Genomic DNA, 6,612 nt, shown 5'->3' with positions numbered 1-6,612 from the left:
TAGAGTGATTCTCTTCAGGAGACCTCTTGAAGTGTGTCTGCTGGCCTCAGCCTCAGGGCAGGAGCCCTAACACCAGCGGGCTCGGCTGCTTTTCTCCCCTTTCATTTCCTTTTGGTGTTTTGCTGAGGGCATGTTGTCAACACAGTTTGGCTCATGGTGAGTTAAGGGTCTGCTCCCCTCCCGGGGACCCTCCATACTGAATGGTGAAGAAGTGCTGTTTTTGTTTCTGTTCCTCACTTCCCAGGGCTGCCGGGCCCTCTGTTGGCTGAGAGCTGCCCTTGACTGTGGCACGGGCTTCTAACACGTTGATTTATGGAGCTATTTGGTGTCAGGTAATTGCCCATCAATATCCTGTTGATCACCCGGCTTGTCATGGGTCGTGGCTGCGACTCCACAGTGCCAAGGCCTTTGAGCAAGGGCCAGTCACTTAAAAGCAGAGAACAAGAACTGTTCAAATGCAACGTGTCCAAGTTTTCCCTTCTCTTCACTTCTTCTTCCTCTCTCTCCCTCCCTCCTTTTTGATCCAATTGCCTAGTTCTCCTTTGGCCAGGAGCAGTGGCAGGAGTGTGTACCCAGTGAGCACACAGATGCTGAGTATAGCATGGTCCTGGGCGCCCTTTTCGTCCGTCCTCAGTTTCTTTCTGACATAAGCGCCTGAGCTCAGTGTTGGGGAAGGCACGTGCATCTGCACACCCCACGGGCTCTCAAGTTAGAAAAGAAAAGTCTGCGTAGAACGAAGCTGGCAAAACACGGATAACCTGCGAAGCGTCGAAAACGTCCTCTCGCTTTCTTCTTTGCGGTTTGCTATAGTTTATTGTGCCAGCCTGGCCGATAAACACAAGTAGGATTAACTGAGGGGCAGAGGGATAAATGGCTTGGTGAGCCTCACCTTGGTTGTTCTGTGCCTCAGTTTAAAGGGGTACACTACCTGTGGGATGCCTAGCCTGTGGACTGTGTCACTGTAAGTTGAGGTCCCTCTAAGCCCACACGATTGGAATGTTTATCTCTGGAGCTGGGGACTGACAGTTGATGACAGTTGGGGACCTGCCTTGCTGTTTGCTGCCTGGGTATATACAGCCCAGCTCTCTCTACAGAAGGGGACTGGCACCTGGCAGCTCTCAAAACTTGAAGGACTGCTAGTGTCTCACTGCTTTAAAATTTAACTGTTAATTTCTTGTATTATCTATCTGTATATTATTTAACGGTTTATTTCTTGAATTATATATCTATCTTTATAAATATATTTATATATAATTACTAGCAATCTGGTTTGTCTCTCTAGAGAACCCTGTCCAATACACGGTTTCCCATGTTATAAGGCGCCTGCGTCATTTTTACATGGGGAGTGGAACAAAGGCAAAAGAGAAACAAAATAATGCGTTTTATATCCTTGTAGTCAACGGTTCACTGTTACTTGAAAGGCCACGCCATTCAAGAGCTGTTCGTGTGGTGGTTACACACATTCTCTACTCCTTTAAAATGCATGTGTTAGTCCAGCAGACCAGAGAAACAAATCCAAAGGCACTCATATGTGTGTAGGAGAGCGCTTCACATCAAAGAGTAAGTGTACATTGAGAAAACATCCCAGCCCAGTCCAGATCAAGTCCATACGTCTGATATTAGCCCATAGGTCCAATACTAGTCTATAAATTCTTCTTCAGAATCAAGCAATGCATACAATGATGCTGGATGTTGGAAGATCACAGGCCTGTGGGTGGAAAGTCTTGAGGATCCAGTGGCAGTGGAAGTATCTCTAGGGATCTGGCTGCCATCAGCATGGCTCCATGTGGCTCTTCAAGAGGAATGTGTAGTAGAGAGAGTGTGTCCCACCTCCAGGGAGGAAAGAGGAAGCCCAGAATCCTCATGAGAAGGCCATGGCCACAAGGAGAGATTACCAAGCTATGACTTGATTGACAGGCTAGCCTCCACCCTTTCATTCTTATCAAGTTGACATGAGATTGTGTACCTACCACAGTGCAGATTATCATGAGCTGCTGTTAGCTTGGCACAACCCACTCATAGCACGAGGCCATAGGGCTGGGGTGATCCACACAGTTCTTATTTCAAGTTAAGCTCTCCCAGAGCCATTCAGGCAGATTTTTTTCCCCTCCCAGATGCAAGATTGGGAGTGAGTACCTGGTCTCACACCAATTCATAGTGACCCTCCTGGATAGACGAGAACTGCCCATTAGGGTTTCCAAGTCTGAAAATCTTTATTGGAACTGCCCAGAACAGCCTCATCTTCCTCCCTGGAAGCAGTTGGTGGATTTGAACCACTGACCTTGTGGTTAACGCCCACTACTCACCAGAGTCCCTCATCTGGATGGGAGGAGTCTGAGAATTGTTTCTAGCACATCGCTGCTGCTCACCTGGAACTAGACCAATGTGTGACGAGCTGAGCAAATCGAACGTTCATCAGGTACTTCCACTGAGACCAGGCACTATGTCCACATGCTGTGCTTAGTAATTCATTTAATTCTCGCAACAACCCCATCAAAAGGGAGCAATTCGCATGACTACATTCCAGGCAAAGACACTGAGCAAGAGTGAGCCACTTTGTTTAATCAGCAGGGGATCTGTATCTGAACGCAGGGATAAATACTCCGTTCTCTGTCAGAATCACTACATGTATTGTGTCCATAAATGGTACTTGGCAACGATCATTGGGAAAATAATCCATGCATCAAGGGTCTCTTTTTTTCTTTTAAGTAATAAAATTAAACACTTTTCATTAGGCTAACTATAGTGTATCATTTTAGTCATAATTAGGAGACAGAACAGCAAATGCTTCTGTGGTGTGATAAACTCATTCCCGACCATCAATTCTAACTTAGAGGAGCCCCATAGGACCATGTGGCACTGCCCCACAGGGTATCCCAGGCTGTAATCTTTATGCGAGCAGACTGCCTCACCTCTTTCCCCCAGAGTGGCTGGTGGACTTGAACCACCAAGGGTTTTATCAACAAGTCTCCTGGAACCTTGAAAAGGGAGGTTATATCATTCCTACGTGTGGAAATCACATTGCTAGTCCCAAGAATAAAAAACAGCACAGTCCTGGAATTTGGGGAGCTGGATTCTGCCATCAAGAAGAATAAACGACAAAGTGGTTCTTTCTCCAAGCATCTCAAGAACACACAGTCCAGACAATGCACTGATTTGGTCTTGCGATGCTCAGAGCTGAGAGCTCAGCCGCACTCTGCCCCACTACGACCTCCATCGGGGTAAGCTCAAAGCAAGCAACAAACCAAACTCACTGCCATCGAGTCGAGACGTTGACTCATCGTGACCCAATAGGACAGCGTAGCATCGCCCCTGTGGATTTCTGAGATGAACAGCCTCCTCTTTCTGAAGAGTGGCTGCTGGTTTCAAACGGCTGACCTTGTGGTTAGCAGCCCATCTCAGGAACCACTGCCCCGCCAGGGGTTAACATGACAGCATGCACTGGTGTCTGAAGCAGACAGCCCCTCATCTAATGTTTTCAAGGCCAAGGGTTGAGGTGATTAAGCATTCCAGTGGCGTGAGTACGCAAAGAATAGGAGGTGAGACAACTAACTGAGTTTGGACAGCAGGCAATGGAACCAGGCAATGGCAAAATTGTGAAGTTGATGACATCTCCGTAGTGAAGCGTCATTTAATAGGCCATCTCCTGTTGTGAACATAGGCCTCACATTTTCTAGGTAACTCATTTCATGTACTTGTTTTATTTCCTCGTTGTGGTAATTAGGTAATCTGCTGTCAATTTGAGACTTCAGAGTGAAGAGGTACAGGTTAGCCTGTCAATCAGGTTGCAGCTTGATGCCCTCATTTGGAGGCTTATGGAGATAAATAGCTTGCTGGAGGCAGGAGACATGCTCACTCTCTGGGAGACGTTCGTGTTGAAAAGACACATGGAGGCTCTCCCTGCTCTGCATGGTTACACCTGCCCCAACATGTGTGACTTTGGTAAAAAGGAGAGAGAGAAAGGATGCCCTCAGGACCTCGGGCAGGCCTCCTGTGACCTGTCCCTTCCTGGGGTGCACAACAGGCACTGGGGAAAAAAGAGACACATGGAGTTATGGTAGATCCCACGAGCTGAAGGAGCAATGTGGAGACCCCTGCCACTAGCTTGTGAGCTTCCTGCATTCGGCATCATTGCATGTGTTGCGTGAGTCTGAAGAGGAATTAATATATTGGTATCAGACATATGGGCTAATATCAGACTTATGGACTTGACCTGGACTGGGCTGGGATGTTTTCTTATTGTACATTGCTTTTTGATATAAAGTTCTCTCTAACACACATATGAAGGTCTATGAATTTGTTTCTCCAGTCAACCCAGACTAACACACAACCCACTCATTAATGTTTTTTCCTTAAACTACTGATGGGAAAGAACTGGCAAATATCATCTTCGATTCCCGTTGGAGTATCTACATTTAACTTTGCACGTAGAAACCAGACCGACTTGAACAGTTTGGAGCCCTTGCCACGATCCATCCCGACCTTCCCTGTGTCGGTGACTAGTTCAGACCCAAGTTCTGCCTGTGGCTTTTTGGTTCCTTTGGGCCTTTGACAGGGATGCCAACTGCATGTGGAAACCATGTCCGATGTGCTTGGAGCAGCTGCTTCCTGTGGGGTAGACAGCCCCCCACAACTAATCATGGGTCTGGTAGGCGCAATTGTGCAGTTAAGATATATAAAGATTACAATGAAGTCATTGAGAAATAGGAGAGATGGGAGAGAGAAAATCAAATATGGAAGTCAGACACATTTTATGGTAGCATGCTCACCTCATGGACAGCCATGATCTCACCAGCTAGGTCCGCGGACAGTGCGGGCAGAGAGGGCAGGAGAGTGTCATTGATTGCTAGCCAGGGCTTATATATCTTTGGGGGCATGCAAGCCCTCTGATTATAGATAACAATCTATGTCATAGGAAGGTGTTATAACACAGGCAATACAAGCAATGGTAGGGGGATGATCTAGGAGTGTACACGCAATAGTACAGGGAGGGAATCAGGGTACATATGTGGCAAGATGGGTGGACCCTAGACTCAACATAGGAGCCTAAGCTTAGTCATCCTTGAGTGGTCCTGGGCATGCCTTTGGGCACTCCTTCAAGGGAACAATATAAGACAGTCTGGCTGCTCTAGATGGCTGATGACCCTTAGGGAGAATAACCTCTGACCTACTTTCTTTGACCTCCAAGGGGACAGTCATTTACCATGTACCGCAAGCAGCTAAGTTTGGCAGATATTTGGGGCAATAACGTGGGAGAAATCTTTCTGTTTCCTACAGCTCCCTACGCAGCCTCTCCTGTGCCAGACTGTGATTTTTGGTGGAGTTGAGCTCGTATCAGTGACAGGCTGAGGGTGAACTCTGGCAGCTTCTCCCTGCTCTAGGTGTACAGGAAGGCCCTTGACGCAGCCCCTGACTAGCCTTGGAATGCAATGGAAACGTGGCATTCGACGGCCTTGCCAATCAAGGACATGGTGAGACTTAAACTCAGTGAAATCGGATGGTTGATGGGGCAGCCCTTCCTCGCTCTCTAATTCCCTCTGGTGGGATTTCATGTCAGTGCGCCCAGTCTCTGGATGTGGCAGTGTCACTGCACCAGGCGTCCCACACACGAGTCTTAGACACTCACTTTGTCAAGCGGGTTGGGTGAGAGGACTCCATGCCGTCGAGTCAATTCTGACACACAGCACTCCCATAGGACAGCACAGAACTGCCCCTGTGCGTTTCCGGGCCGCTCTCTCTTTCTGGGAGTCAAAAGTCTCATCTTTCGCTGGAGGAGCGGCGGGGTGCTTTCAAACTGATGACCCATACATAGGTAACGACCACACCACCAGGGCTCCTTAGTGTGGGAAGGGAGCATGTTCGCTGTTCTTTAAATGTTGTTATCTTTCTAATCGTGTCTATGTCGTTAGTAATCAGGCCAACCCCTCCAGCCCACCATCTCCCTCAGCTCTCTGGGGTGGTGCAAATACTTACCATGCTTGTCAGCTGATGGAGAGGTGGGAAGTTTGCCTTTACCAACATTGCCTCCGAAGAAAAGCGAGTCTGCTTTAGAACAAGCAGCTGTGGGAAAATTCTGTGGCGCCTAGTTCTATTCTGACACACGTGCAGTCACCATGTTTGCCTGCTTGTAACTCATGATCCTCAGACACGGCGGAGGGCTCTCACACATGACACTGAGTCATTTCTAACTCATAGCGACCCTATACCTCCCTGCTATCAAGTCGATGCTGACCCATATGGACCCTATAGGACCGGGCAGAACTGTCCCGATGAGTTTGTGAGATTGTAGCCCTTTACGGGAGTGGGAAGCCTCATCTTTCTCCTGAGGATTGACTGTTGGTTTCGAACGGCTGACCTTTCAGTTCGCAGCCCAAGACGTAACTGCTTTGCCACCAGGGCCCATTGTTACTAAAATTTCTGATACTCTTTAAAATCAGCCGGGATGGACTCCTGATTACTTCTTCTTGGTTTCCCTCTAAAGTTTATTTCTGGCAATTCTGAGCTCCCTTTATACTTTATTTCACTACTGTCTTATTTGGGTAGAGATAATAATCTGCTGCGTACGGAAGATTTCCCCCGAGCTCAGCAGTTACTCTCGCTGCTTCCCCTCCA

The 6,612-nt window shown here is 47.9% G+C and overlaps 1 non-coding gene across 1 annotated transcript; it reads left to right on the top strand.

The window, feature by feature from the left end:
- Positions 1–3,893: 3,893 nt before the first annotated feature.
- On the top strand, positions 3,894–4,026 carry LOC142452140 (small nucleolar RNA SNORA64/SNORA10 family). Its single transcript, XR_012785181.1, has one exon. It is a non-coding gene; the product is annotated as a small nucleolar RNA SNORA64/SNORA10 family (small nucleolar RNA).
- Positions 4,027–6,612: the final 2,586 nt, after the last annotated feature.

The sequence above is a fragment of the Tenrec ecaudatus genome, chromosome 6 (genome assembly GCF_050624435.1).
Source record: "Tenrec ecaudatus isolate mTenEca1 chromosome 6, mTenEca1.hap1, whole genome shotgun sequence".
NCBI lineage: Eukaryota > Metazoa > Chordata > Mammalia > Afrosoricida > Tenrecidae > Tenrec > Tenrec ecaudatus.
Note: the sequence above shows the minus strand (reverse complement) of the source record. Positions and strands in the feature narration are given on the sequence as shown.